Below are 12,135 nucleotides of genomic sequence, written 5' to 3' on the forward strand. Positions count from 1 at the left end.
ATAGGTAAATTGTAGTACCGACCGACATACATAATAAGAAATAACACGTGTACGTAATACGTGTTTGTTGTTTTATAGCAGTGTACTTGTATAAGCTTTGAAATGTAAAAATCTATCTATACTAATATACATATACAACGTGTAACAAAAAGGGGGTATACATATCAATGGCACGGTTTCTAGATAACATAACAAACGATACGGGAAGGGTTTTTTAAACTCATGTTTCCATGGTACCAAGTTATGAATTTTTCAAATCGCTCCGGCGCGCGAATCAAAATTAGGTAGACAGGTACTAGGCGATCAGATTGACAGAAGAAATGTTTCGTAATATTAGCGAGTGATCCCTGTAGTGTTGTGACACGTTTGTATGATTTGAAATCAAGAACTATGCGATACCAAGTATTTGGTACAAATTTTTTTTTAAACGTATTTTAAGCTGAAACTTTGTGTAGAGATTCTATTCAACCTGTATTCATCAGGGCTTCTTGATGTACATATGTATATGGGTATTTTGTTACACGTTGTATAAAGCTGAAGAGTTTGTTTGAACGCGCTAATCTCTGAAACGACTAGTCCGATTTAAATAATTATTTTTGTGTTGGAGAGACCATTTATTGAGGAAAATTTATAACATTATGCTACGATCAATAGGAACCGAGCAGAGCGGGTGAAACCGCGCAGAAGTAGTTATAGAGGATAAAGTTGTAGGTAAGATTCTGAACTTTGAAATTGTATATGACTTTGTCTATCCCTTGGATAAAAACTAATGTGACAACAGTCACATCACACAGATCGTAACAAAAAATATATTTGTAGTAAATAAAAACTAAATTACTTTACAATAATGGTTTTAGTAAATACAAAAGCTTTTAGACTAATCCCTAGGTGACCTAAATGGACCTAAGAGACCTATACAAAGTTATATTTAGTTGAATAACTCACAAATAGTTACGCACAGTACCGCATAAAGCTATAACTAACCAGTTTATCATGGCCTCGCTTTATATGATCTTTCCGCACATTGAACAGTCAGTTTATACTGGTTTTGTATAGCTTTTCACCTCAAGCCTTACAAGAGTAAAAAAGTCTTTTGTTACAGGCGCAAGGCAATTGTGAAATGTCACTTTATTCTTAGTACCCACGTACAATTTCTTTAACACTATACTCTATTTTCTTTTGTAAAGAAGAGCCATACATTCTAAACTCCCTCTAAGACTCGAAAGCTTAGTTTAGTATCAAATACGTTATATAATAGGCACCTAAAGCCAGGCTAGAACAAAAATGATTAATCTAAAATCTATAACAATGAAACTATAAATCAATTAATTCCAAGATTTAATCTGTTCGAAGCAAACAATAAAATTATGTTTTGCGAATTGGAAAATTGAAATCTGTTAAGCAAACAGATTTATTGGCGGGCATTTTGAAAGCCGATAATTTGAGACGTTATGTAAAAACTAAGGTTTTGTTCTGTAAAATTGAAAAATGGAAATATGTTATTAAATTAACAAAATTTACTTAAGGTAATTGTAAATATACATAAAATAACGGTAAATTATATCACCACTTTGTTATGGGTGTAAACCTATTTCAAAACACTGGGCATAATTCCAGACTATGTGTGTACAGCGCGTCGCGTTCCGCGCGCACAGAGCCATCAGACCATTACAGATGGGGCCCAGTAGGGCTAATGTCCTATCCGGCGCTGCGGACTGGGGTTCTGGCTCAAATAGCAGGAGTAGAAACCGGGTGGTTTTAAGTCATTAAAAGTCACCAGTCAGACACTCTCTCTCACCTCGTCCTAGGCGGGAGAAGTCATTGAATGATTTTCCCCCTCAAAAAGGGCTATTAAGTACTGGAAATACGTACTTTGCCCAACCTCTTACCGAATCAAGATTTCTTGCTATATTAATAGCTCAACCCAGAAAATTCCTAAGGAACTCTTTAATAGAAGCTATTTATCAATGAAATCGAAAATAGCACGACATGACATTTATAATCTCTACACAATTTTTTAAATATAAAATTAAATGTGCCAAGGTTTTGTGTTGAAAACAAACATTTGGGCTTTGAAGCAAGATTTCTTCTGACTGTTTTGTGATTTATTGAAATTAATTTCAAATATAAAATATTCATTAAAACTAACAAATTCATTATGTTTCTTGATCATGTGTTATCATTCTTTGCTTTGCTTGTGTATGTCGTAAGATCTCAATAAGAGACTACACATTTTTTATCGCCCATGTCTATGGACGGCGGCAATTTCTGTCTACACGAAACACGAGAGGTGTAATAAACGAGTTGCCGGCCTTTTGGGGGTTAGGTATTTTAAGAGTTGTTGGGGAGATTGGAAAAAGGGCAATATCGTGCCTCCGCGGTAACCTCACTCATGCACGTTGGTTTTCTGAAAGGCTATGGTATAATTCCGGCTAAGCCAGCCTATTCGTGCCGAAGCATAGCTCTCCCACACTCATGTGTGATTCGATATTTGACAGAAATCTGACAGCAGTGCTTTCCGATTAACTTTATTAATTTATGTGATTCCAAGCCTACATTTATTATTGATATGAGATTATGACCAACCTTAAATAAATCAAGTTGTTTCAAAATACCAAATAAAAAAATAAAAGACGAAGATCAAAACAAATTCCTTCCTTTATGATTCCTTTCATTTTTTAAAACCCAGTTGTTTAAACTCAGTGTCATTCAATTGTTTCGAACATAAATTATTTGACATCCTTAGTTCTTCTTACAAACAAACTGACGTTGAAGACAAAAAATTGTTTTAAAACTACAAAGCACAACGTCACGCTTTTTAATCCTTGAAGGGTTTGGCAGAAGCAGGTATAAATTTGTACATTACCCAATTTTCACCAAGCTATTTCCGATCCAATATAAGATTGAGATATTTTTTTAAAACCATAGCTTTTTACCTGTCTTTATGAACAAACCCAAAACCTTTGCTCATTCACGCAGAAGCACTTGTGATCACTTGATCAGCTAAGTAGACAATGAGCAAACGAGTTTTAAAACAAAAACAACAAATCTTCAAGTTACAGCAAAAATATTTACCACATTTTAACAGTTGGGAAACTACCATCAACATCTAGTTGAAAAGTTTCATCCCATTATTTGGATTGCGAAAACTTTGTATGATAACGAATGATACAATGTTTGTTTCGAAAACATTAAATAAATACGTGCAATTTTTGTTCTGACTTGATATATTTCACAGTTTCCATCAAAACTAATTATGTTTATAAGAGTAGCTGTAGTCTTGGCGTTCGTTCCTGGAGTGAAAAGTTATGAAGTACTGATTTTATCTTTTGTTGATATCTGTAACTGACAATTCAGGAATAATTTATACATAAAGTAGAATTGGAATGAGAAATGGTGAAAAAATAGCTAATTTATCTTGGAAGCTGGGAATAAAACCTGGTTTTAAAAAGCTCGTAAAATATATTTGGTAAGCTGAAAAACTGTGATAAACGTTTTTATGTTAGTAATTGGTATTTTGTTATTAGCCTTTTTTGAGAGGGGAAAATCATCCAATACCTTCTCCCGCATTGGGCGAGGCGATAGGGGGTGTAAGACTCGTACTGACTAAAACCACCCTGTTCCTACTCTTGCTTTTCGAGCTGGTACCCTGGTAAACCAGCTAGGTAGTCCGCAGCTCCGGATAAGGCATCAGCCCTACTGAGCCCCATGTGCATTGGTCTGATGGCTCTTAGAGGTATACCCTTACTATTAACCTCACATAACTATATAGAACAAAATTATATTATATATACCAGAAAATCAAATATCTGTCCAAAATACACGGAAATAATGTTATTTACATAGTAATGAATGCAGTGTGCTAATTAAATTCATTTAGATTTATATCTGACAGAAAGTCGGCAGCTGCAGTCTGTGACTCACGCAAGTACAGATGGTCGTGGTCTATGCCAATTTTGGTTTTAATGGTGTGAAAATATGTGTATATGTAAATATACGGCGTGTGTGTATTTATTATAGACATATTAATATTATATAATTCGTTCAGTAAGCAATGCAAAAGTATTGATGTTTCAAATCTATTGTGAGTTACATTAGTGCGTATAATGGTTTTATAAATATTTATTTGCCTTTAAAATTAGAGCGCAAATTTCCCACTGATGATATTATTGCTGCAATAAGATATTCAGGGTACTTTTCCGCCAGAGATGTGCTATGTAGCTATACTAAGAAGATATAATAGCACAGCTGTGAAACTGTGCGAGATAAAATTAAGAGATGTTAAACTTTTTAGTTAAACGTCTTTTAACTTTTCATGAGACCACTTCATCAAAAAAAGCCGTTTGATGCCGGCTTTGTTATAGTTTTAAATAACCTTAAGTAAAAATAAAGTAGTCTGCAAGAATAAAAGTGAAATAGATTGACAGACATAACAAAATGACTGTATAGCCCTAAGCAGTTTAAAGGAACATTTTTAAAGTACAACTTTTTTCTAAGTAGGCCCCGAAGGGATGAACCTGACGCCTATGAAAAGGATTGACGAAAGGAAGCTTTACGAAGAGACGAGTGGAAGGAGGGTAGGGAGGCCTTTGCCCTGAAGTGGAACGACCTTAGCTGATAGTACGAATAATAAGGAAAGACTATCAGTTTAAGTGTGGGAGAGCCATGCTTTGGCACGAATGTGCTAGCTCGATGGAGTGATACCATGGCCTCACAGAAATCCAACGTGAAACTACGTTGCGCAGTTTCGTCGTGTGAGTGAGGTTACCGCAAGCCCAATTACCAGCCCAATCCAAGATTCTCCAAAACTCCTCAAATTCCTAACCCCCAAAAGGCCGGTAACGCACTTATAACAATTCTGGTGTATTGGGTGTCCATGGGCGACGGCGATTGCTTACTTACCATCAGGTGATCCGTCTACTCGTTTACCGATTTATCCCAACAAATATTTTTCATCCTCAAGCTTGATAGTTACAGCTTTAACCACATTAGTCACACTATAAGTAACGGTGTGTTGTGGTTTCTAAGATTGGAAAGAGAGGGTCTTCGTATCAGGTCAGGTGTTTGCACTTGACGGGCTAATGCCCTGCTATCTTGACAATCACTTGTCGGGAAGTTCTCTTCGAACTTTTCTTGAACATACATACATACATAACCTCACGCCTGTCTCCCATGGGGGTAGGCAGAGGCAATGGAACGCCAATTGCCACGGTTCTTATATACTTCTTTCGCTTCATCAACAGTCATCAGTCTTTTCATGCATGCTCGTCGGTACATTATAATTTAATTGGTTTTCTTGAACATTATAATTTAATATATTAATGTCACAGTTTTAGTCTACACAAAATATTTTTCGTATTAAATCACAGACGGAAAAACCCAGGAATGTCAAAATTTGTCATTGTTCGGGTGAATGACAGTGCGAATAGATATTGGCTATGCGCCTGCGACGCCTGCGACCTCTGTTACCTAACACTCATTACGTCTGACTGATTGCTGTTTTGACGTATTTATGTCTGTGATTCATGCTTCCGTATATCTACGTACTTGGATATTACACGGAAATTCCAAAGGATATATTTAAGATTTATTAATAATAAAGTCATTGATGTAAGTGGTTGTTTGTATACTCAGAAGGTATGATGAAACTGTTAAATAAATTTTCATGTGTAGTCATTTCATTTGCGCAAGCGAGAGCTTTCAAAAGAGAACAGATGGGAAAGAGACAGAGAAAAAGAGAGAGAGAGAGAGAGAGACACACACATTTCTTAATTGATTGACGTAAAATATATTAACACAACTAATTCAAACCACTAATGGTTTCTATGTTCTAATTAACAAACGAATGTCTACACCGGGACCGGAGATTCGTCCTTGAGTTCTTTCCGTTTTTAGAATACAAATACTAATATATGTTTCACAATTTTGTGACCTTGTACAATTAATTGGATTATTTATTTAGGACACACGTTACGGCCTATATAAATAATCACTTTAGTATGCTACATGCTATCATAACTAAAAATTACGAAAATCATCATTGCGGTACTAAACATGTCAAGGCTAAAAAAATCAAATAGATTCTCTTTATTGAAAACGATAATCAATGAAAACATGTCCTTGACATATAATATTATACAATATGACATTGGAGAAATTTCAGGAAAATCCCATACAAAGTGTTTTTTATGGGATTTTCCTGGAAAAATGTTTTTATGGGATTTCACGGGAAACAAAAATTACCAGATGGTAAGCACTCGGCGCCATTTAAAAAATATCTAACAACGACAGAGGAGCTACACGTGCCTTTTGGGGGTTTGGGCAACAGATATGGAGGGTGATTGGGCCCCCGGTAACCTCACTCACACTGCGAAACACAACGCAAGTCAACACTTGTGCTGGTCGGTTACTAGTACAACTACTTGTACAGCTACTCGTTACCGACCCCAAGGTGCTTGTATTAAAATATTCATATTTGTGATGAAAGTTTCAAAAGTAACGTAATATCCTTGATCATAATATTAATTCGGCGCGGTGGCTGGACCTGGGCTGAGTTTTCCGCACGAAACAACCCTTTGTGTAATCCACAAATTGTTGTATCGGGTTTGGGTGCTATGTGTATGTGAAGTTGTATGTTTGTAAACGCACCCACGGCACAAGATTTTCTCCTATACCACGGGTGTGTAAGCGTGTAAAAAATGTCTGTCTAGCTGTATGTATAAACAATTCACAATTATTTATGTCTTATTTAATAACTTCTTGGATCAGATGTTATGTATTTTCTTTGTTAAGCTTGCGTATGTTTTGACGCCGCCAACAGTTCGTGTACGATTCTATTTATGTTTTATTTATGTCAAAATAATGACTAACACGATCGGAATCTGTTTGAATTTTAGTGTAGAAGGTATTAAGGAGATACACTAACTATAATAATAAAATAATCGCATATCACCGTCAGTAAAAAAATATTTTATTTTCAATTTAGAAATTGTTCGTTAGTCCGAAAGTGTAACTACAAACAAACAAATAATACTTAATTAAATTTTTGATAATGAAAAAGTCAAATATCAAAGTTCAACTACGGAATCCACAAAACTAAAGAAAGATATTATACAATATAAATGAAAAATAAACGTTATTTTTTTCTACAAAAGATTGTGATTTGATTGTCAATTTGTTCAAAGTTAATCGAATTTATTGTTACTTATATACCAGTATCAATTTCTGGGAACTTATTTCCTTGTAATATATTTTTCAAGTAAGATCTGTGCAGACGAGGAACTTTTCCCTCCGAATATAGACTTCTCACAATAGTTCACCACTGATCTAGATTTTATTCGCTTCACTGATTTCACTGTATAAGTGTGGGAGATCGGCACGAATGGGCTGGCTCGACCGGAGTAGTACCATGGCCTCCCAGAAAACTTTCATGTAACAAAGCTTGCGTTGTAATTCGTTATACGAGTGAAGATACCGGAGGCCTAATTATCCCCCTTCCCAATCCCACGCCTCGATTCCTAAGAAAACCTTAAATTATTATAACCCCTAAAAGGCCGGTAAAGCACTTGTAACGCCTCTGGTGTTTTGGGTGTCTATGGGCAGCGGCGATTGCTTACCATCAGGTGATCCGTTAGCTCGCTTACCAGCTTATATCTTTAAAAAACCTTCACTTCCGAAAACATTATTTTTAATTTATGACGATTCTCGTCAATTCACGAAAATGTACCTATACTTGAAATGTAATCGAATAACACCCCTTTGTCTGCCATCACCTTAATGTGAATAAATATATATTACATACGTCATCATAAATTGCCTAAGTAGGTACTATATATGTTTAAGTAGATGATTAGGGTTGATCTTGAATAAGGTAATCAATTGGTTCGAATGACAAAAATAAATAGGAATGAGTTTCCTTGACACGAATTTTTGTAGGTCTAGGTCCTGGATTATTAAATAATATCATTGTGCTTTTTAATATTTTTTAATCATATTAGATTGCCTGTCACTTTATAGTACGTCGTAGTTTTAGGGCATAACTAAGGTCCAAACGTGGCATTAGATACTGAACGTTTTTCACACATCAACAGCCTGTAAGTGGCCACTGCTGACCAAAGGCCTCCTCTCACACCACGGAGAAGGTTTGAGCAGCAATCATCACACTTGCTCAATGTGGGTTGGTAATTTCAAATATTTCCTTTCCCGTTAGTCAGTGGTTTCTGAATAATCTTAGAAGGTACATAATATAACTCGGAATATGTCACATTCGTACTTTGCCGTCGGTAAGTTTCGAACCCGCATCCTCATGCATGAGAAGCGGGCGACCACGACAAAGCTAAGAACTCAATACAGTCGAACCAGACATAGTTGAAGGAAGGCCAAGAAAGATAAATCGATCTACTTACACATTACACATAAAAATTATATTTTATCTTCATTCTAATTCTAATATAAATACACATATTTCCGATCCCACTTCATAATTTCCACTAACTGTGTATCAATCTTGTACCACTTTGTGACAATTAGAGCGATATAGTATGAAACATCGAATGTCTTCTATAAATTCTTGGCACAGATCCAGGTACAAGCAAAAACCGTTTTTATTGCGTTAATAAAAAAGTATAAAAACCATTGTTTTGTTATGTGCTAACCGCATATTTTAACTAATCGGCTGTTCTATTATGTTGTTAAATATTTATTAGTGGATGTAAAATTCAAGAGGTGGAAGAAGCTCGTCACGTTTTTGGCAGTAGTGATATGAAGACCGTAGACTAATAATTTCGGTCTGTGAACCGTTTCACCAATTCCTAAGGAGATCTTTAAGGCAGTATTCCAAGATCAAAGCAGTAAGGCAGTATCTTGCATGGGGTTACTGTCACAACCTTTCATAATTTGCTGAAGGTGATGGTCCCTACTTACTTACTTTTTTTTTGATTTAATTTTAGGGTCGGATACAAACGGTTTGCCCAATGGGAAACAATCAGCACCGCCCAAGGACACCCGTAACACCAGAGGAGAAATAGGTGTGGTGCCGGTTTTTTAAAAAGGAATGCGTTCTTTTCTTGAATGTTTGAAGCTCGTATCGGTTCGGAAATACTGCCGGCGACAGCTCATTCCACAGTTTTGCTTTGTGACTTGAGGTAAAAGGTTTCGAGAGTAACGATGGAGTTTCATGCTCGTTTCGAATTCGGAGTTATACTTTGAAACGAGCACCTAGCTTTACTGACAGACAGACCGACGGACAATTCAATTTGACGTTTCAAAAGCCTTCTAATTTAGGATTAATTAAAATAAATGCTTTGATTTTGACTTTGAGAGAAACACGCAGTTATTAAGTTGTCTTGTAAACCATCTATACGATCGGGATGGAAGTAAAGCTTGAAGCTTCTATGCTTTAAAGAAACGTTTGTGATTTTAAAGAAGACGTAAAACAAGTCATAAAATTAGATCGCCAATAAAATTGTATTTCAAACTTTATATTATCGGAGAACAAAGAGAAATGAGGTGAAACAAATGTTTAGTGACGTCATATCATATAATATATGTAAACACACCGTCTCTTCCCGGTGAGTCACAAATGGAATGTCGGATCGCATTTAATATTCGGATGCATTATGCATTCGTAAACAACAATTTTGATGCAGAAAATTTTGTTTTTGGAAAGACCTCATTTTGTTACATGTAACTTTTTGTATGTGCTTACCCAGGTTTGAGGCATTAAATAAGAGGTACCTAACCTATTACGGTGTACAATATACCGGTATTATGTGCCGTAATGTGCACCTCCGCCTACTCCTTCGGGGATAAAAGGTGTGACGTTGTACCTAAGCTATTAGTAGAACAGCATTGATATGAAACAGTGTCCTTTATTAAACAATCACGGTTTAGCCAGTACGTCTGCGCACGCTGCTCAGATGAAGAGCCCCTCTGTTTCTCATTCGAAACTAGGAGAACTTTTCTCCTTATGTTTACAGGACTAAATCGAGATTGTTTAGTTAATTTAGTTTTCTCACGATAATTATTACAATAATTGTAGTAACCATAATCTGTTTTTCTTTTCACTTTACTTATTTATCTGTTTACCATTTCCAGTCAAAATTTTTTCTGAGAATCTGAACAATTCTTATCTGATCCGTAAATCAACATAATATCCTCAACTTATAAAGATACCAGGAAGTACGTTCTCTCGAAATATTTCTTAAGTTTCAATAAATAACAATGTTTTATTTACCACAAAATTAAATGTTGTAAAAAATATTTTTAGGTACAGTCGACTCTCGTTAATTTGAAACTGGACTCTTCAAATATTTCGAATTACTCAATGTTCGAAATTTTAATTTACCTCAAAATGTCGGTACTAACCTCTGCAAATTCTGAGTTTTTTCTTTCCTTTTCTGAGAGTTTGATGCCTATAAGTTTGAATCAACAAGTCATTTGGTTACATAGAATTGATTTTTTCATTTGAATTACCAAGTGTATAAAATTGTATGAAAATATAGATTTAGGTTGAAATAATATAAAGAGATTTTCAAGGCACCTCCTGAAAATTAATATAAAGAGGTTTGAACTTTGAATTAACGAAAGTCGACTGTGTGTGACCTAATTTCAGTTTACCATTTCTCCTTGTCTTTATAACCCAAAGAGTGTTTAGCTCTCATACTTGAACCAGTTAAAAGTTTCCAACTAACATTAAAAGTCCCTAAATAATATTTAAATTCGGTTTAAATTCGACTAACAAAGCTATGAGTGAGAGCTGTCTTAAACATTTTGTATTTATGTACTTAACAAGCTATACTAAACCAATTTATGATGGTCGGGCTTTGTATGATCTTTCGCTGTATGCAAAGGTCAGTTTATACTGGCACCCACTGGTCGATCTAGGTACAACCGTGCTTTCTAGACAAGTCTTAGTTTTCATTCAATTACGACACAAAACCTCCAAATTAGCATAACTTATCACGTAGACAAAAGCATTCATTATTTTAATATACAAACTTTGGATTATGAAAATAATAGATTTCGGAGTTCGACTAAATAAAATAAGTAATATTATTATGATCTTGAAAGTTTTAATTAGAGTAGGTATTCAGTAAAATAGAAGTACTTATTAGTAAGTATAGAAAATAAAGTTTTGCCGAATAGGTTACTGACAAATTGAAAAATGGGGTATGAGATTTAAAAATTACACCCGAAACAATTAGAATTTTCGACATAAATAAAAAATCATATAATATATTGTCCATGATTGCCTTGACCTTAGTTGCTTGAAGTTTCTGTAAAAAAAAGATCCAGAGATTTTGGATCATTCTGAGATCGGTAATAATTTTGGCCGGCAGTAAATTGTCGAGCACAGAGAATAGTTACTTTATTCTTAACCTGGTTAGGATTAAGGTAAGGACTAAGAAAATGGCTAGGAAATATGTACATATAACACATTACAAAATGAAATTCAACATAAAAATCTAAACGGACAATTTGCAAACTGTAATTTAAAACAAACGTCGTGAATGAACGCATTCCTATTATTTTTGGCTCGAGTTGAAGAGAATAGAATAGAAACGTCACTGTTAACGTCTAGACTGTAGACATAAACAACTGACTGTACTATCAAGCTAACATCTCGTATTGACGTAAGCAGAACAGCTGAAAAAACCAATCAATGGTTGTATGATGATTCACAAAAGCTAGAACTTCAAAACGTTCATCACTCTCGTTTCTTATGTTGTTTATATTTCAATAAAATTTAGTTTGTTTAGTAATTTGAATGAAAGGAAATGGAATGGAATCCTTCATTGCTTTAGTTTGTATGAGAAGAAACAGTGCGATTTTCGCGTCTAAAAAAGTTGGGAACATTAATTTGTCTAATTTACACTTTCTGGTGACGGGTGATCAGTTTTGGTAAGTGTGTTTTGATCTAAATTGCGTTTAGTGATCGATTAAAAAGTATACATAAAACTATACAACATAGGTATCAACTTAAAACTTTTTTTAGATTCAGTCAACTAGGCAAATAAGTAATTTCTCTGAAAAGTGTAAAAAGTCTCTTTAATAAATCGTCAAACCTCATACAATTTCTTATTTGAGGTTCACCTCTTTGCGGGCTTGGCGACGAATTATTACCTAAGCTAACAT

At 34.9% G+C, this 12,135-nt stretch overlaps 2 protein-coding genes across 2 annotated transcripts in view; both read right to left on the reverse strand.

Moving 5' to 3' along the window:
* LOC118274186 (actin-binding Rho-activating protein) overlaps positions 1 to 12,135 on the reverse strand; it is a 55,978-nt gene that overhangs the window by 38,965 nt on the left and 4,878 nt on the right. The window lies entirely within an intron of this gene.
* Positions 280 to 12,135, reverse strand: part of LOC118273822 (protein unc-13 homolog B) — a 401,044-nt gene continuing 389,188 nt past the window's right edge. The window contains exon 28 of the transcript XR_007707653.1: positions 280 to 469. The gene's annotated coding sequence lies outside the window, so the exon portion shown is untranslated. The remainder of the gene's footprint in view (positions 470 to 12,135) is intronic.

This window comes from Spodoptera frugiperda, chromosome 3 (genome assembly GCF_023101765.2).
Source record: "Spodoptera frugiperda isolate SF20-4 chromosome 3, AGI-APGP_CSIRO_Sfru_2.0, whole genome shotgun sequence".
Classification (NCBI taxonomy): Eukaryota; Metazoa; Arthropoda; class Insecta; order Lepidoptera; family Noctuidae; genus Spodoptera; species Spodoptera frugiperda.